Here is a 21,149-nt window from a genome sequence, read left to right on the forward strand (position 1 = left end):
AGATGGTGAGTTTTTTTCATGTGTGACGTATGAGATATTAAAGTGCAACTAGATCAACAAAAAGATTTGACTATCCAAATGTGACCAAGTGGTCGGCGGAGTTATGAACAAAATAAATAAACTTGACAACGCCACCTAGGGGAATTACACCCCCAGGAAATATATTTAAGAAAAATAAATAAAAGGAATAAAAGAAGACCGCACAGATTCAAGGATGCACACTGAGGCAGGTTGGCTTCCAATATTAAAACAGTTTTATTTATAGAAATAAATAAAATATTATAAATAAAATATTAAAAGTCAAGATGTAGCGTCATTATTGACAGTGTCCTACAGTAAGAATAAACAATCGTGGAACTTGGACTTACCAGCAGCCGTGGAACCAAAAGAAAATCACACCAAAAGAATCACTGCAGACCACCCAGTGCTGTACAAAAGAAAGTGTGAAAACGACCCACCACCTGAGGTCCCAGGGCCACTGGCTCGTCCTCCTTCACTGAAATAAAACACAGAAAAGTATGTTAAAAGAATAAAAGGACACTGAGCGTCAGGCTCGCTACAAATCATAAAAAGACAAACACACTTTAATAACTTTAATAAAAGAAATCACACACACACACACACACACACACACACACACACGAAAGGCTTATTCCCCACGGGTCAAACTACCACTCGTGCTGGTAATAGTTATTCTCAGGCGTAGGCCGGTCTGGCTCCCCACCGGCTGAGACCGGCCACCCAGGCGATTTAGAGTCCCAGCACGACACTCGGGCAGAGAATCACTTCAGCCCGATCATAGAAGTGTGGGTACAAGCAACAGTCCAGGATAAAATAGAACACCAGGCGAACCCAAAAAAAGGTAAGCCTACTTAATAAAAACAAGATAAGACAAAACAAGACAAGACAGCAGACTCCACCAAGGAGGAGTTCACAACAGCAACTGAGAAGGCAGTCCACTCTTCCAATTTAGGTTGGACAATTTACCATGGAGAGGTGAGTACAGCAGTGAACCCTGAAACAGATAAGTGTAACCTTAAACTCTTATAGCTATGAATGCTAATAAAAGTAGTTCTAACAGCTTACCCCAGGACCGGAGGCACTATACTCTCATTGGTGGAGATACCACGAACACCTCTCTCCGCAATGGCAGAATTAAACAGACTGCTGCGCTACAACAGGCCGGAAAAGGATATTAACACCAATTCCAGTATTCGGAGGGAATCCAAGGTTAAGCGAGAGCATACCTGTAGCTGTCGTATAATCGGCTCTTGCTGATCAATCCGTCGCAGTACGCCAGCATTTACTGCTGTATCGTACCAGAAGCTCGGGAGGAATTAATCCAACAAGACATCGGCTTAGCTTTATACAGGCTAGCGCCACCCTGCAATCAATGTGCAGGTGGGTTCCCAATTAACCCGATCACCTGATACAAGGAGCGAGTGCAGTGGAAAGAGAGCGAGGGTGGTAGAGCGAGCGAGAGAGAGAGAGAATGAGAGAAGAAAAACAACGGAAGGCGAGTAGCCCATCTGGCTACATCTACCCCCCTTTTTTTGTATTGGCGCCCCGACAATAACTCAAGGAACCTAACACCATGGCCTGAATATGGCAAGCTGAGCATTAGCAAATGACGCAGATTCAACAGGACGTGGCAAGTGATAAACATTTGAGTGATGACCAGCTGTTGAACGTGCTGTTCTCCGCAAATGTGGCCCACTCACCTCAGACTGTGCAACAGAGCCTGAGGAAGAACCTGGGGGAGCAGAGGTCGAGGGTGCTACAATCACACTGGGAGTAGACCTGAGCTCCACCGATGGAACTCTAGAGGCATCGGGAAGTGACACCACAGGTGCGACAGGGTGTGAGGGTACCTCAGGGACAAGGAGCCACAACTCGTCGTCACTCAGAGAGGTCTGCTCTGAGTCAGCGGGTACAGATGGGGGTGGAACCGGTGGACCAGGTGTAGGTGGCCCTAGGCTGACCTGTGCCTTTAACATGTCACGATGGACATGTCGAACCTTCTCCAAGTCTCCCACGGGGGCAATGGTATAAACAGCCCCGTTCTCTTGGGGTGCCCTCAACACCTGATAGACCACAGAGCTCCAAAGGTCCTGGATCTTGTGCCGGCCCCGGGTGCTATGATCTCGAAGATACACCAGCTGACCGACCTTTAAAGGAACAGGGTGGACTCTCTGGTCATGCCGTTCCTTACGGCGGTCAGCGGCCAGCGACAACCGTGCCCGAGCTCCCTCAAAAGCCACCATTAACCTGGCTTGGTGCTCGGCCACCCAGTCCTGTACCTCTCCAGGCACTGGGTCCTGAACGCGGCCTAGAAGGAAATCAATAGGCAGCCTAGGATCCCTGCCAAACATCAAGAGAAACGGTGACTCTCCGGTGCCCTGATGTGGCGTGCTATTATAGCAAAAGAGCACATGCGGTAAGCATGCAGCCCAGTCGCGTTTCTGAGATGATGGCAGAGTCCGGAGGAGGTTATGGAGGGTTCGGTTAAACCGTTCGCACTGCCCATTACCCGCTGGGTGGTAAGGGGTTGTACGGGACTTGGCTACCCGATACAATTCGCATAACTGTTGCATCACCAAACTCTCAAAATTTCTACCCTGGTCAGAGTGGAGGCGGCTTGGAACGCCAAACTTAAAAAACCACTCTGTTAACAGGGCCTGGGCCACAGTAGAGGCCCGCTGGTCCCGAGTAGGGACTGCAACAGTGTATTTGCTAAAAACGTCAGTCATAACCAAAACGTTTTCAACTCCACTACGGGAAGGTTCCAACACCGTGAAGTCTATGGCCAGGATTTCATTTGGCCTAGACGCCAACAGGTGACCCATATAACTATGAGGCCCCAACCCTGAGTCCTTTGCGACCTGACAGCGTTCACAACGCTGAACCCATTGCTTGATGTCAGAGGACATCCCGGGCCAATAGCAACGCTGCCTGACCAGTTCAGTGGTGCGCTCAATACCTTGGTGCCCATGGTCCTGGTGCAGCTGCCTCAAGGTCTCAGGCTTCAGAGCCTCTGGGAGAACAAGTTGGAGGGCTTCCTCACCTCCACCTGGACGCAAAATACGGCGATAAAGGATGCCATCCTTCTCCACCAGACGATCCCACTGACGCAGCAGAACCATGACTGGTTTGGGGAGCTGATTCCTTTCCTCCGAAGAGGGCAGGGTGTGCCTCCTCCAGTGTACCAAGAAATCCTTGAGGAGGGGGTCAGCCTCCTGCAAAGCACGAATATCCTCCAGGGAGTGAGATGGAAAGGCCCCAATCTCCAACTGAGTAACGGAGGGCAAAACGGCTGGACACTGAGCCTGCCGAAGTGAAGTCGGGACACAAGTCCCAGGCAACACACCCTCGGCCAAGCTGGAGCTCGTCTCATACTGTCGAGAGAGAGCATCAGCATTCCTGTTACTGCGGCCTGAGCGATACTTGATCTCAAAATCGAATGCCGCCAGCTGGGAGGCCCACCTCTGCTCGGTGGCACCCAGCTTAGCTGAAGAGAGGTAACTGAGTGGATTGTTATCGGTGTAAACCACACACTTCTGCCCCAGCAGGTACTCCCGGAACTTCTCGGCCATGGCCCACTTGAGTGCAAGAAACTCCAGCTTCATGGAGCTGTAATTGTCCATATTGCGCTCATGTGGCCGAAGACCTCGACTAGCATAAGCCACTGGCCTAACGACACCTTCTACATCTTGGGAGAGAACTGCACCTAAACCACTGTGGCTGGCGTCAATCTCCAAGATAAATGGGCGCGTAAAGTCAGCATATGCTAGCACAGGTGCAGACACAAGCTTTGCTTTCAGGGCCTCAAAGCTCTCCTCACACTGAGGGGTCCAAATAGCACTCAAACTCTGTCCCGAGCCCTTCTTTGTCTTTGTGCCAGCCGATTTAGCCACCACTTGATGCAGGGGAGCCGCCAATGCGGCAAACCCCTCCACAAAGCGCCGGTAATAGCTGGCGAAACCCAAAAAGGATCGCAACTCTGACACGGAACGAGGACACTGCCATTTGGCTACTGCGTCAACCTTGGCTGGATCAGTCGAGACACCCTCACAGGAGATTACATGGCCCAAGTAGTTAACCTTCTGCTGGAAAAAGGCACACTTTTCTAACTTAGCCTTGAGCCCCTGTTGCTGCAGCCTTGCCATCACCATCTCTAGCCGTTGCAGGTGCTGAGAGACAGACGAGGAGAACACAATGATATCGTCTAGGTACAGCAGTAATGACTGGCACTGCTGATCCCCGAACATCCTCTGCATTAGGCGCTGAAAGGTACCAGGAGCATTGCACAGCCCGAATGGCATACGATTCCACTCGAACAGGCCAAACGGCGTGCAAAAAGCGGTCTTGGGCTTATCCTGCTCAGAAACTGGCACCTGGTTGTACCCGCTGGCCAGGTCGATGGTAGAAAACCAGCGTGCGCCAGCTAGGGCATCCAGACTTTCCTCGATGCGAGGTAAGGGGAAGGCGTCCTTCCTTGTTTTGCTATTCAGCAAACGATAGTCAACGCACAGCCGGAGGCTTCCATCCTTCTTGCGGACCAACACGATGGGAGAGGCATAAGGGCTGCTACTTTCCCTAATTACCTGGGCCTCCAGTAGCTGGTTGATATGAGCCCTGACAGCCTCATAATCAGAAGGAGGAATTCGCCTGTACCTCTGCCGGACAGGTGCGTCATCGAGTAGCGGTATGTCGTGCGAAATGAGGTTTGTGCAGCCCAAGTCTCCCTCATAAGTGGAGAAAACAGAGCGGTACTTCCGCAAAAGTAACCGTACCTCGTGTTGCTCTGACTCAGCGAGAGCAGACAGGTCAATCGTATCCACCATCTCTTGAGCAGGGCTGCTGGTTGTATGGGAGGAAACGGTAACGGGAAAAGAGTGTTCCTCGCTAACACCGGCAGGGAGGCTAACAACAGTAGCTTTGCTTATCACTCCCAAACGGGTCCGCGGGTGGAGAACAGCTTCCGCTGTCCCTACATTGGTGACTGGGATGTAGGCAACGCCCTTATCCACCTGAACCAAACATGGAGAGGCCAGCAACCCAACTGGCAACCCGGACTCAGAAGGTTCAAAAAGCACAGCCTGACCTGACAACTGCTGAGAACAAGTAGTGGCCACCAGCTGCATAACACCACCAGGTATCCGCACGGCCCGCGGGCCCTGTACCTTAACGGTACCGACAGGGTCCTCTGGGGCTTGGGCTGCAGACTGGTGACACTGATGTAAGGCCTCCAAAACTGGTCTCGGTGCCTGTGACACAGAAGGAGAATGAAACAAGGAGCCACCGAAAGCCCCAAACAGTTCTTGATAACAGCGGCGGATTACGTTCATTCCTAAGATGCCAGGGACAGAGGGCGTAGCCCCAGGAGGGTCCTTCACTATAAGGATTCCACAAGAGGGCATTTCCTTGCCACACAGGAGTACACTGAGCTCCAAATAGCCAATGTAAGGGATGGCAAGCCCATTGGCAGCCCGAAGCTGTAGCCAATGACATGACTGAAGGCGTTCTTGTCCCCAAGGGGCAAAATGTGCCAAAAAGAAACTTTCTGTGATGGTGGAAACCATGGACCCAGTATCCACCAAACAAGGGACAGTTACCCCACTAATAAGCACATCCATCTTTGGACACGATGAAATTAGCCTGCCAATCCTATCTTTCTGTGAGCCAGTGAACTCCCCACCTGAACTGTGACTCTGCAGCACAGATGGCGTTAGTTTTCCGACTGGGTAGCGGGAAGATGATTGCCAACTGCGGCGTAAGGAGGGCCTGAATCAGAACCTGCTCTAGGGCGGCGTGAAGCCCGCTCCCCAGTGCACTCCCTAGCAAAGTGTCCTGGCTGCTGACACCGGCGACAAATCACCGAGCCAGCCCGTGAAGGCCGAACACTTCTTCGGGGGTTCTGTAAAGAAGCCACTGTCTCAGTGAGCTGATTTAACTGCTCTTGTTGGCGCTTTAGGAGTTCCTTTAGCTCACGCCACTCGGACTCGGGTGTACCAACAGGAGCGAACCTAGGGCTAGTGTGCACTCCACACTGAAAACCATATGCCGATGGTTGAGAATAGCCACGGTCGCGAACACCGCCTGAAAACCCTTCTCTTTCCCATCTAATTGCTTCCCCGCGCACCTCTAACAAGGTGGCAGTGGGCACACGGCGAACGTATTGTTTAAGCTCTCTGCGGAGACCACTATCAACAACATGTTCTACAAATTGGTCTCGGAGCAGCACCTCTGCGTTACGCATACCATCAGGTGCACTTTGTTTTACTTGCTCCATCAGAGCCATTAGCGCTAAGGAAAACTCCTGCAAAGTCTCTTCCTCCCGTTGTCTCCTCGAAAAGAAAGCCTGCTGCAGAGTGACATAGGACTGCGCATTGCCATACAGTTCCTTTAAAATGGTCAACACCCGAGCAGGATCCCCTCGCTCTAAATTAGGGCGAAATTTGATCTCCTCCCTTGCTTCTCCCTCTAAATGGTCAAAAATAAAGAAAGCTTGATCAGCAACAGACAGGTGCCGGGCACGCATGCATGCTTGAACCTCTTCGACCCATTCAGCTATATTGATGCCTGTTCTACCATTGAACATGGGACATTTACGGTCCCTAGGCACCACCACCAGACGCTCTGTAACGGCGGCCTGGCTACCAACATTTGGTATGCAACCAGCTGGTACGAAAGAGGACGACGCGGCCCCGCCACCAGACTCGAGCACAGCGCCCCCATCCCGGCGCAATTGCTCATTATCTGCCCTTAACTGCGCTACCAAGTCTCTAAGTTGCTGCAATTCTTCCTCCATAATAAATTTTGACCCCAAAAAAAGAGAAAATTAAATCAGCAAGGGGCTAAAATCCTATTACTCTTCCTTCTACCTGGATACTGCTGTCTTGTCTATAATCACACTCTAAAACAAATAGAGCCTTCAAACAGGTGAACTAGACTCGTTGCAAAAAAATAAAACAATTTACAAAACCAAACATCTACCTCAAACGTGCATCCTGTCGACAACGCCAAGTATGTGACCAAGTGGTCGGCGGAGTTATGAACAAAATAAATAAACTTGACAACGCCACCTAGGGGAATTACACCCCCAGGAAATATATTTAAGAAAAATAAATAAAAGGAATAAAAGAAGACCGCACAGATTCAAGGATGCACACTGAGGCAGGTTGGCTTCCAATATTAAAACAGTTTTATTTATAGAAATAAATAAAATATTATAAATAAAATATTAAAAGTCAAGATGTAGCGTCATTATTGACAGTGTCCTACAGTAAGAATAAACAATCGTGGAACTTGGACTTACCAGCAGCCGTGGAACCAAAAGAAAATCACACCAAAAGAATCACTGCAGACCACCCAGTGCTGTACAAAAGAAAGTGTGAAAACGACCCACCACCTGAGGTCCCAGGGCCACTGGCTCGTCCTCCTTCACTGAAATAAAACACAGAAAAGTATGTTAAAAGAATAAAAGGACACTGAGCGTCAGGCTCGCTACAAATCATAAAAAGACAAACACACTTTAATAACTTTAATAAAAGAAATCACACACACACACACACACACACACACACACACACACACACGCACACGAAAGGCTTATTCCCCACGGGTCAAACTACCACTCGTGCTGGTAATAGTTATTCTCAGGCGTAGGCCGGTCTGGCTCCCCACCGGCTGAGACCGGCCACCCAGGCGATTTAGAGTCCCAGCACGACACTCGGGCAGAGAATCACTTCAGCCCGATCATAGAAGTGTGGGTACAAGCAACAGTCCAGGATAAAATAGAACACCAGGCGAACCCAAAAAAAGGTAAGCCTACTTAATAAAAACAAGATAAGACAAAACAAGACAAGACAGCAGACTCCACCAAGGAGGAGTTCACAACAGCAACTGAGAAGGCAGTCCACTCTTCCAATTTAGGTTGGACAATTTACCATGGAGAGGTGAGTACAGCAGTGAACCCTGAAACAGATAAGTGTAACCTTAAACTCTTATAGCTATGAATGCTAATAAAAGTAGTTCTAACAGCTTACCCCAGGACCGGAGGCACTATACTCTCATTGGTGGAGATACCACGAACACCTCTCTCCGCAATGGCAGAATTAAACAGACTGCTGCGCTACAACAGGCCGGAAAAGGATATTAACACCAATTCCAGTATTCGGAGGGAATCCAAGGTTAAGCGAGAGCATACCTGTAGCTGTCGTATAATCGGCTCTTGCTGATCAATCCGTCGCAGTACGCCAGCATTTACTGCTGTATCGTACCAGAAGCTCGGGAGGAATTAATCCAACAAGACATCGGCTTAGCTTTATACAGGCTAGCGCCACCCTGCAATCAATGTGCAGGTGGGTTCCCAATTAACCCGATCACCTGATACAAGGAGCGAGTGCAGTGGAAAGAGAGCGAGGGTGGTAGAGCGAGCGAGAGAGAGAGAGAATGAGAGAAGAAAAACAACGGAAGGCGAGTAGCCCATCTGGCTACACAAAGCAAACAGAGAAGCTGTGAAAGAACCCATGAAGGTGACTCGAAGAAGTCTAAAAGCAGCACTCAGACCATCGTTTTGATGGTAACACCAGAAAACAAACAAATCTCTGAAGGAGTCAAATCATCAGACTAGCTCAGTGTCACCACTCTGTTTTACACTGTTAGAAACTGGATGATTTAGTTTGTCTTGTAAAGAAACCATTGTCCAAAAAGTGTGCAGTTGCAAGCGTGTTTGTGCTTGGAAATCACTAAACTAAGCCATCCATCAAAGTTTAATTTTCGTGCCCATGTCTGCCTGTCGTCTCCAAGAACAAAATCAAGTGCAAAGCACCGAGCGTTGCTGACATCCTGTGTGACGGCCTCTGTTTTTTAAACCAGTGCATCCTTATAACAGCGAGAGACTCGGAGGCCTGCAGAAAACACAAAGATGAGTTTAAAAGACCAGAACGCACTACTGTGGTGGGAAAAGCTCGTTTTCAATGTGACGTGAAAGCACAGAGAGCCTGTAATGAGTCACTCAGATTGAAAAGTCTGTTTTTTTCTGTTGATGACTTTACTTTTTATGTGAGTTTAAAGGTCCGGTTTCAAATTACTGAGACGCTCACAGCATCTTCAAAACAAATCCCAACGCTGATAAAACGGCCCAAAGAAAATAAAACTCCAGATTTTCTCATAAAAGCGTTTTGTAAGAGTTTAAGGATCCGTGACTGCAAACACTGTCGGTTATCCTCTGCAACACAAACTACAGGCTCCAAAAACCCCCAACAACACAACAACACAACAACTAGCAGTGACCTGTAATCAGTCTTTTTGTTATTCAAACAAAAACACCGGGTGAGGTTTGGGAAAGGACCATGGTTTGGACAACCTGAGCGCGCCAGAAAACTGATAATAGTGGTTAATTTTAACGACCGTGTTGACCAGCGCACCACTCGTCATCCTACGAAGAAACGGCTTTAATCTTTGGCCGTCACCACGACGATAAAGGAGGTGAAGAAAGGGGCTGTTGCCACCATGTAATCTGAAGCTACTGCACACAACCACCGCATCATGCAAAGACGAGGAGGGATGGTAGTGATGGGACATGTTTAAGCACAACAGGAATTAGTCTGGTTCACTGAATCAGTCAGTGATGTTTGGGGAAGTTGGCAGTTCAGGTCCCATCGAGGACCTTTATGGTACAAACCTTTGACAAGTGGTTTATGAATACACGCACATTACCAACATTACCAACTCCGGAAGACGATCAAAGCAGCCAAACGTGAGTACAGGGACAGGGTGGAGCAACAGTTTGACAACCCTCGGAGTATGTGGCAGGGACTAAACACGATCACAGACTTTAGAGGGAAAACCAGCACACCGCAGACCACGGCCTCTCTGTGTGAGGATCTAAACGTATTCTACGCTAGATTCGACACGGCGAACACCATGAGACCGGACAGTGTGCGCACCGCGGATGACGTCAGTGCGCACACTGTGTCTGAGGAGGATGCGCGCAAAGCTACTGGTCCGGATGGGATTCCCAGCCGCGTCCTCAAGTCATGTGCGGCTCAGCTGGCTGGAGTGTTCACGCACATCTTCAACCTTTCCCTCTCTCTGTCTGTAGTCCCAGCCTGCTTCAAAATGGCCACCATCGTCCCTGTACCCAAATCCTCCACCATCTCCTCATTGAACGACTGGCGACCTGTAGCCCTGACCCCCATCGTAAGCAAATGCTTCGAGAAGCTGGTCAGGGACTTCATCTGCTCTGCACTACCCGACTCACTGGACCCTCTACAGTTCGCATACCGCCACAACAGGTCCACTGATGATGCCATAGCCCTGACACTACACACTGCCCTGTCACACCTGGAGAAGAGAGACACGTATGTGAGGATGCTGTTTGTAGATTACAGCTCAGCATTCAATACCATCGTTCCCTCGAAGCTGGACAGGAAACTGCAGGATCTAGGACTGAGCAGCTCCCTCTGCAGCTGGATCCTTAGCTTCCTGTCTGACAGACGCCAAGTGGTCAGACTGGGCAGCATCACCTCATCCCCCATCACACTGAACACTGGTGCTCCACAGGGGTGTGTACTGAGCCCTCTCCTGTACTCACTCTACACCTACGACTGCACAGCCACTAACAACTCCAACATCATTGTGAAGTTTGCGGACGACACTACAGTGGTGGGTCTTATCACCAACGGTGATGAGACGGCTTACAGGGAGGAGGTCAGTGCCCTGACCCACTGGTGTCAAGACAACCATCTCACCCTCAACGTCGCAAAGACAAAGGAGTTGATAGTGGACTTCCGGAGGTGCAGAGAAGTACACACCCCCATCACCATCAACGGCGCTGCTGTGGAGAGAGTGAGCAGCTTCCGGTTCCTTGGTGTACACCTGGCTGAGGATCTTACGTGGTCAGTACACACAAACAAAACAGTGAAGAAGGCGCAGCAGCGCCTCTTCTTTCTCAGGAGACTGAAAAGATTCGGCATGAGCCCCCGCATCCTCAGGACCTTCTATCACTGTGCCATTGAGAGCATCCTCACTGGATGCATCACCACCTGGTATGGCAACAGCACCGCCTACAACTGCAAAGCTCTCCAGCGAGTAGTGCGGTGCTCTGAACGGATAATTGGAGGTGAGCTTCCCTCCCTCCAAGACATCTACAGGAAGCGCTGCCTGAGGAAAGCGGGGAGGATCATCAAGGACTCCAGTCACCCCAGCCATAAACTGTTCAGACTGCTTCCATCAGGAAGGAGGTTCTGCAGCATCCGGTCCCGTACCAGCAGACTGAGAGACAGCTTCTTCCATCAGGCCATCAGACTGCTGAACACGTCATAGACACCTCAGCTTCACTACTGGAACTTCAACATTATGCACTCCATACTGTACAGTAATGCCACTGTTTTGCACATATTCAACTCTGTATATTTTATTATTATTATTATTATTTTTTTTTTTTTACTATTTACTATTTAATTTGTAAAAATGTGTATACACACACACACACACACACACACACACACACACACACACACACACACACGTAGGAAAATATTTAGTATACACATCCAGAAATGCATACACTATTATATATTGTACATATATTTATTAGTTTCAGGTTGGACATTCTTGTATTTTGCTCGTTTGTGTTGTTGTGTTTGCACATCTCTGTTGCTTGTGGGGCTCGCACACAAGAATTTCACTCGCATGTGCTGTGCCAGTGTGCCTGCACATGTGATGTGACAATAAAAGTGATTTGATTTGATTTGATTTGAATAACATGCCGAGTGAGTTTGGCTTTCATCAAATCGTATTTCTTTCTTTTTATTGCCATGAAAGGGACCTTAACCTTTACTTTCTACAACAGTTAGAGCGCCGTTCTGTGATTGAGCTGCTTTGTGTCCACCTCACATGTAAAGAAAATGATTGCTGAGCAAGTCTGGAATGAAATTAAGACTTTGAGTTAAACATTTTCATTTCGCTGTAAGATTGATTGAATTTAGTGTGAGTGAGCTTGACAGCACTATTGAACAACAGGGAGCAAACAAAGGGAGTCGAGGGGAGAAATTCTTTCATTCTTAATGTGAAATAAATAACTGTCAATCGCTCTGTACACTGTCCCATTAAAGAAAAACCATTCAAACATCAGAGTCACACAACAGTAAATACAAAGGCTCCACTGTTGTGCTGCTAATCTCTCACAGGGGTAATTCGCCAAGTCAGTCTTTGAGGTTCTTCAAAGTGAAGGAAACCCCGAGACTCGGCATAAAAATACTCTTTGAATTATTGGAACAGTTTGGACGACTGGATGCTCTCAAGAAAATTAAAGTCTGGATTTGTTACCATCACAAAAATGAAGGTACCTACAATATAACGATATATATCGGATAAAGATATAAAAACGTCTATCGTTTCATTTTACGCTGTGGTTTGTTTCGTGGTGTCACAATATAAACTGTTCACGGCAATATTTTTTCGTTTTGATGGTCGCTGTAGAATTCCTTAAAGTTCTCTCTTTCGCTTATTTAAAATAACCACACTACACTTCAACTGACACTCGACTGCAGCTACACGACGCCCAGCTGAAAACACTTCACGCAATTCGAGCTGCTGAGATTCACAGAATTTACAGAAAATGTCAAATGTTTGTGATTTATATCGCTGTCGGGGCGATAAATGTTTTATATCAGGATATGAGATTTTGGTCATTTGGGCAGCTGGAAGAACGATGAACTGGTTTCTGAACACAACCGGTTCTAGAAAAAAACCTTTTATTGAACTAAAATACAGAATGAATAGAAACATATGGGAGACTTCCCTATTAGTGAATTAGCTTTAAAACAGAACGATTTACGACCATCAAGCGATGACGCAAGAACAAGCACTTTCATATTCTATACATTTATTTCAAAGTGCTGAAACCTGCAAAGAAACATATAAAAAGACCATTGTCCTCTGATGTATAAGCACAGCCTTTCACGCTTCAAATCTCGAGCCGTTTGATGTCCCTGACACATTGAAGTACATAACCAACCAAAGCCGAACACTCGTCATGGCCAATTCTCACTGCCTCCTTCCCTGATGGTTAAAAGCACCGCACAGCGAGAGCAACACAAAGGCAGAGAGACATACAATAATCCGGTTTGAACCCATATGCGCTCGAAACACAGCAATCAACAGCTGAATATAGAGAGACATAAAGAGTGAAATATGACGGGACAGCTTTGAGCTGCCAGCAGCAGAGAGACAGACGGTTGCACGCTGGGGACAGGGAGAGTTCCTCGCCGCGTGATGGAGTGAGGCCAAAAAGGCGGCACTGAAAGGTTCGAGGTTATTATATGTAAGGTCTGCCCCCGCGGAGAGGAAAAAATGCTCTGAACATCCATCTTACACAGTGCCGCCTGCATGGGGAGAACACGCACACACAAACATGCAAACACAGGATGCACACACAAACCAGAAATAGACCTCAGCTCTTGCGCTGGGGAGGGGGGGAGATATTAAAACTGGCGTGTCCCTGCAGACTGGATGGAGAGATGGAGCTCCTTAAAGTCTCTCATCCGAAGCTGTACATTAAACCGCAGTCTGGAACCTATATTACAAGATGGCGGCGCGCATGGGTGCAGCGGCTCTTAGCTCTCCAGTTTGGTGCTCGTTTTTACTTTTAATGTGGATATTTTTGAATGTTTGCAACGCCGCCATCTCTTACAGTCGCCAGAACCTAATTGACCTAGGTTTTAAATATAGTTTGTCTGTTTCTGGCGACTATCAGCGAACACACAACATCCTGGTGGAGATAGCGAGACCGCCAGGGTCACCGTGGATGGTCTGCCCGCCCAGCAAGCGTAGAAGGCGACGGAGGGAAAGAAAGCAGAAGAGGGGATGCCGGTCGGGCTCAGACGCAAACATCCACACCGGCCAGCACTTCCGAGCCTTTTCCTATCGAACGCCAGATCCATCACCCACAAACTTGACGAATTGGAGCTACAGATAGCCAACACAAGCTTTGCACGTAACTGCAGCATTATTCTTATTACGGAGACGTGGCTTCACCCGCTGATTCCCGACGCTGCAGTCGAGTTAGCAGGCCGCACGCTACACCGGCATGACAGAAACAGCAACTCAGGTAAAAGCAGAGGAGGGGGGCTATGTGTTTACGTGCATAACGAGTGGTGTTGTAACAGCAGGATCATTCACACACACTGTTCTCCTGATTTGGAGGTTCTGGCAGTCTCGTGCAGACCTTTTTACATCCCGAGGGAGTTTACAGTAGTTATTGTGATAGCTGTTTATATACCGCCGGATGCTAACGTTAGCACGGCTCTCAGCCTCTTGCTCAACACCATAAACAAACAACAGCTTGCCCACCCCGATGGGGTTTTTATTGTCGCCGGCGACTTTAACAAAGCGTGCCTAAAGACTGTGCTTCCTAAATTTGTCCAGTTCGTGGACTTTGCTACGAGAGGAGAACACACTTTGGACCATGTCTATTCAAACATCAGGCATGCTTTCAGAGCGACACCCCTCCCCCACCTGGCTGGATCTGACCACCTCTGCATGTCCCTCACCCCCACCTACACCCCCCTGCTGAGAAAAACAAAGCCCCAGACAAAGACAATAAAAACCTGGCCTGAAGGAGCCCTTTCTCAACTGCAGGACTGCTTCTCAACAACTGTATGGGATTTATTCTCCAGCCACAACCTCCAGGAGTACACGGACACTGTACTCTCGTACATCAGGAACTGTGTTGACAATGTCACCGTCAACAAAAGGGTCAGGGTGTTTCCAAATCAAAAACCCTGGATGAATAGCGAAGTGCAATCCCTCCTAAAAAGCCGCAACACTGCCTTCAAGTCAGGGGACAGGGCTGCGTATAGGGTGGCCAGGGCAGACCTGAGTAGAGGCATCAGGAAAGCTAAGGCTGCCTATAGGAGGAGGATTGAAGATCACTTTGCTGACAACGACCCCAGAAAAATGTGGCAGGGGATCAATCACATTACCAACTACAGAAGCAATAACCAGGCAACATCTAGGACTGATGCCTCGCTGGCTGAGGATCTAAACCGTTTCTTCGCCCGCTTTGAGACGACCAAGCCCTCAGCTGCCACACCACTTCCACCCGCCCCCAGCACTGGCACACTAACACTCAGGGAGCACCAAGTGAGATGTGTTCTAAGGTCAGTGAATCCCAGGAAGGCGGCAGGTCCTGATGGAATACATGGAAAGGTTCTCAGAGCATGTGCTGACGAACTGACCGGAGTCTTCACTAAAATCTTCAACCTTTCCTTGTCATCAAACACCGTCCCGCCCTGCCTCAAAACCTCCACCATCATCCCCATCGCCAAGAAGACAGCTGTGGCCAGCCCAAATGACTACAGGCCTGTTGCACTTACGCCTGTAGTGATGAAGTGCTTTGAGAGACTGGTCTGTCAGCACATCAGGGCCGGTCTGCCTCCCACTCTGGACCCCCACCAATTTGCCTACAGGACAAATCGTTCCACCGAGGACGCCATCACCATAGCGCTCCACACTGCGCTGAGTCACCTGGAGCACCGAGGAAGCTATGTGAGAATGCTCTTTCTGGACTTCAGCTCAGCATTCAATCATATCATCCCGGAGATCCTGGTCCAGAAACTGTCTCACCTGGGACTCTCCACCCCCATCTGCCTCTGGATCAAGGACTTCCTGACAAATAGACCACAGTCTGTCAGACTCGGCCCCCACCGGTCCAGCACCATCACACTCAGCACCGGGTCTCCACAAGGATGTGTTTTGAGTCCCCTCCTGTTTACGCTCTACACATCCGACTGCTCCCCTACCCATCTCTCAAACACCATCATAAAGTTCGCGGATGACACCACAGTGGTTGGACTCATCTCAAGGGGGGATGAGTCGGACTACAGAGATGAGGTCAACAGACTGACTGAGTGGTGTTCAGTTAACAACCTCCAACTGAACACCACGAAAACTAAAGAACTTATCTTGGACTTCAGGAAGGGCAGAGCAGACCCGGCCCCACTTTACATTCACGGGAGCTGTGTGGAGAGGGTACGCTCCATGAGGTTTCTGGGCGTGCAGATATCTGATGACCTCTCCTGGACTGCAAATACTACAGCGGTGGTTAAAAAGGCCCAGCAGCGTCTCCACTTTCTGAGAGTGCTCAGGAGGAACAACCTGGAGGAGAGGCTGCTGGTGACATTTTACAGAGCCACCATAGAGAGCATCCTAACGTACGGCATAACAACATGGTATGCAGGGTGCTCAGCTGCAGACAGGAAAGTACTGCAGAGGGTCATCAACACAGCCCAGAAGATCACTGGCTGCTCTCTGCCCAGCCTGGAAGTCACTGCAAACTCTCGGTACCTCAGCAGAGCTGGCAATATCATCAAGGACCACTCTCACCCCAGCAACCAACTGTTTGAACTATTACCGTCAGGCCGACGGTACAGGTCACATAAAACCAGGACAAACAGATTCAGGGATAGCTTCTTTCCCAGAGCTATCACCGTAGTAAATAAGCACAAAAACAATTGAACCTATTCCATACCGTCACTGTCATTATATTATGCTGCTATTCATACTGTCATCATATTAATGCTGCTATCCTGTATATATTGTACATACTATTGTTTGAGTACTTACGATTGTTTTTTTTGTACTTTTTATATTTTACATTTATATTTATTATTGAAACTTGCACCAAGGGAGTGGCACTCCAATTTCGTTGTACTCTGTACAATGACAATAAAGGCTATTCTATTCTATTCTATTCTATTAATGAAAACTCAACAGCCCCCTGGACTCACAGTGACCGAAAATTAAACTTTTTCCTCAAGTTTTCACCTCCTATGCAAAATGAAAGCATCTGAGATTAGTTTTCTCTTCTTTATGGGGGTACGTGGCTGAAGGTCAGCCGGCCAGCCAAATGAGAAACTAATCTCCCTCCTGAGACGACACATGGGATCCACACGGAGACGCACGCAGCACTTTAAACGTGTGCTAGGCAACTTTTTATGCTAACAACATCCGATTGTTCTGGAGTCTCTCGGTTGCCTACAACAGCCTGCGGGCTGATTTCAGTGCAAAGAAAAAGTACAAAGTTACGGTCCAAGTACTGCAGAACCTCGCTGCTGCTTCCAGCATCAGCTGTTGCTAATGCTAAAGTACAGCATCAGCAGGACGTTCGAGTCATGGAGTGGTTTTGGGATCAGATTAAGCCCTGAGCTGTCTTTCTCTAACGTTTACTGACACTAGCTTACCTGCTTTCAGTTGTCTCATATACTGCTGGGGGGGCGGGTAGCTAAATCTATGATACTGTCCAAAAAGCCGGATGTGTGGCCGGCAGCCTGATCCAAAAAGTAGAGTACACTCAAAGCTCTATGACAGAGAGACAGAAGAGCATTCACGCTCTTATTCAAACCAACAGCTAAATTACAATTACTAACTAAGCTAACCCTGTGCAGTTTTCCTAACATGGATGTCTAACACAAAGGCTCCAGCTGGACTCCAACCCTGCTGGGAGACCAGATATTCGTACTTCAGAGTCTATTCAGTCTTTGAAATCTTAAAACTGACTTTTTTACTTTGGCTTTTAACTCGAGTTCAGTTTGAGTACCATCTGTTTTATGTTTTTGATGTTAATTCATTGTCTTCTGATTTATCTGTATTTGTTTCTCTTTTGTTTTCTCTTGTTCTTAACTGGTTGTGAAGCACTTTGGTCAACTCTGTTGTTTTCAAATGTGCTATACAAATAAACTTTGAATTGAATTAATACCTGATATTTAATATTAAAACATTAAGCTTTTGTCTGTCTCCATTTTCATTCAGAGTTGTATTTTCCTCACCTTCATGTATGTAATACTCTCAGAAGTCTGATCGCCTCCTTCCCCATACGGAGGTGCACATGTGGGTGAGACGGCCGACACGCTGCAGACGACGCTCCGCAGGAAAGCAATGAACATCGTCAAAGCAGACGTTTCCCAGGTATTTAGTATTTATAGCATAGTATAGTGGTGTATTTGTTTATTCTTTTTTAAAATGACAGCATTGAGTTGAAATCTGAGATTGTTTAATATTAAATAAAAAGAACTAAATGCCACAAAAAGCTACAATAGGTGGAAGGAGGATGTTGAACCACTTTTATCTTTATTTTTCACTGGATCACAACATGAGACTGAGGACGTCAGACTCAGTTTAATTTAAATGTAAACGCTGTGGTTACATGTTTAACCTCAGGACTAAACGTTATAATTACTCTGTAAACAAAACACTGAAAGCAGTGATACGTCTTCCAACAGGTTTCAGAGCACACAGGGAAACTCAATAATTATTTATTAAAATAATTATTAAACATATATGGCACAATTCTTTGTTTTCAGAAATCACACTGCACTTAAATACTGACAGTGTTGCTGAAATGGAGTCTGGTTAAAGGCCTGTTTTGTTCAGTTAATTTACAAAAGGATTTACAGATACAAACAGAGAGAGAGAGAAATCATTTTTAAAAAGACTGAAATGTAAAAAGTGAGCCAACAATTGAGCCGCTGCAAACAAATCTCCCTGTTAGTTTCATCCAACTGCTGCTGTTACCAAATCCAGCCGCTGTCAGTATGACACAGATTTTAACACACTCGTGTTATGTAGCGTGACTTGTTGAGATATTGGAAGCAGAGGCTGCCAGCCGTTCTTATCTCCCAGAAAGGAGGGAAAAGCCAAACACAAACAGATGATAATGACGCCGGCATCAATGAAATCAAACATTAGCAAATGAGAGACTCCAAAATGAGGATATCAAACCGATGCCGCGATAATGTCACTTTAAATGGGTCCCAGTCGGTCATGTATGACGTGTAGAGCAAGGAGAACATGGGAGATCATCATCGTCACAAACATTTAAAGGTCATTTTGACCCCCAAATGAAAACTGTAACAGAATATTGCACCAACTCAATATGTTGTGTTATGTTCAAGAAAAATGTGCGTGCAGCAATATGTGGAATTTAAATGATTTTTATTATTTAATGATTTTATTTAACAGTAGAATGGGAGGCAGAGCCTTCAGTTTTCAGGCCCCTCTTCTGTGGAACCAGCTTCCAGTTTGGATTCAGGAGACAGACACTATTCTCTACTTTCAAGATTAGGCCATAGAGAAGGCTTTTATTGTTCTGCCCCCCAAAAAACGTGTATTTAACTAGTAAGTGAAACACTTTTTCTTGGTAACTGACTGTAATTCTTGCGTGTCAGTCCTGTCCTTTTGTCAGAACACACATATAGGATGCTGACAGCACTCGTAGGTTAGATGAAGGAGTGGAGCATTTAATAAAAAACCTGTTTGTACCACAGTTTGTGTTTCACCTTGTTTCCAGCGGAAGCCTTTAAAATGTTACAAAAGTAGTTTCCCCAAAAAGACTTGAAGCACTGAAGTGGACAGATGGAGAATCTGTGAGAGCAGACTTTCATGTAACTCTCGTCTGACTTTCTGGCGTTGGTTCTTTTACATCCACAGATGTTAATAGTTTGCTCACGACATAAATCAGAATAGTTAATGTGAGTTCAAACATCACAACAGACGACAGCACAAATACGTTTCCACGCTGGCTGTGATCTGAAGCAACCACCCACAGCTCCAAATAATAGGCTCCACCTCTTTCACACAAAAGAACCAATCAGTTATCAACACTCAGGCAGCAGGAATGTTGATCCCGCTTTGTTATCCTCTGTGTCACCAGACTGACCGATAACAGATCTACCTGTCAGGGGGAGGGACACACCAAAGACCTGCTGACCCCCCAGGTAGGGGCGTATTTGTATAAGTGTGAGAGTTGAAGTTAGGTGTCCTGCTGGTGTTTGAGTGAAAGGTCAAGACGTAGGAAAAATACTAAAGCATTTAATAAAAATATTCCATATTTAGTTAAAGTTTACAAATAGACCACAAGAAACCCGAAACTTCACACCTGAATTCAAAGATTGAAAAGTGTGGCACCACAGATTAGTTTTTCTTTCAGCTGTTCTGTTCAGGTGTCAGCACAGTGGAGCATCTGCCTCCATCTCTCCCATAGACTGTTCAAACATGGACAGGACATCAGCTGTTGGGTGGTGTGGTGTCACTTTGAAGCCTCAAGGTGAAAGTTTCCTCCACTTTCTCATTGAGTCGTGATTGAAAAGTTGTTAAAAAGTTGTTAGCACTTCCTCCTTACCAGTGTTGGTCAAGTAAAAGTAATCCCGTTACTTTACTGATTACTTATTTTCAAAAGTAATTAGTTACTTTAAAAAAATTACAACCTGAAGAGGTGATAAAGCGATAGATCTTTCAGCCCAATTCTACTTTTTCTACATAATCCATCATACAAAATGTAATCAGATGGAAAAGTCTCTTTTTAAAACTTGTTTATTAGTTTTAATCTTTTAACTTTATGCATCAAGCAAAGATTTAATTATCTGCAACATTTTCTGACTGGAAGAAATTAGTTTAACATTTAAACCCATTTTCTGCACATTCCAGCACATAAAATAAAATATTTTTTGTGTTTTCACTCACTCTTTCAAACAGATGCAAGTAAAACACAGCAGAAAATAAATAAAGTCAAAGACTCAGCGGTCCTGTTGCTCTATTTTCACCTGTAAAGCAGGAGTGAGGCAGGCGGAGGTTTACCCTGGTGCAGGTGAGCTGCAGCGGTCAGTGGAAGGATCTGGGAGTTTCACATTCTCGTGGCAGCGTACTGTCGGTGCTTGCTCGGACGTTTTTATGGAATCAAACTCAAAGTAAGGTCAGTACTTCCACGCTTTAAATGCTGCACGCTCATACTCTCTCCGCACTCGATATGTGATCCACTGTTGACCTGCACACAGCTGTTGTCTCTAACGTCGCGCTCACTTACGTCACTGTCATGAGACATTCTCGCAAAAAATCACGGTTTTAGTAACGCAGTAACGCAGCGTTCCTACGGGAAAGTAAAAGTAATCAAGTTACCTTTTTTGCAATAGTAATCCCTTACTTTACTCGTTACTTGAAAAAAGTAATCGGATTACAGTAACGTGTTACGTGTTACTGCCCATCTCTGCTCCTTACAAATCCTTTGCACTTCCTGTTTCACTAAATCTCATCTCTCATCTCCTAAATTCATCAGCTCCTCACAGTACTCCTGCCATTTCCATCTC

General features: G+C 46.8%; 1 long non-coding RNA gene across 1 annotated transcript; it reads right to left on the bottom strand.

Annotated features, from left to right (window-relative positions):
- Nucleotides 1–231: 231 nt before the first annotated feature.
- Nucleotides 232–1,918, bottom strand: LOC145428642 (uncharacterized). The gene is made up of 2 exons (XR_013908948.1): nucleotides 1,248–1,918; nucleotides 232–1,172 (listed from the first exon to the last, which is right to left on the bottom strand). It is a non-coding gene; the product is annotated as an uncharacterized LOC145428642 (long non-coding RNA).
- Nucleotides 1,919–21,149: the final 19,231 nt, after the last annotated feature.

Source organism: Astatotilapia calliptera, chromosome 5 (assembly GCF_964374335.1).
Source record: "Astatotilapia calliptera chromosome 5, fAstCal68.1, whole genome shotgun sequence".
Taxonomy (NCBI): domain Eukaryota; kingdom Metazoa; phylum Chordata; class Actinopteri; order Cichliformes; family Cichlidae; genus Astatotilapia; species Astatotilapia calliptera.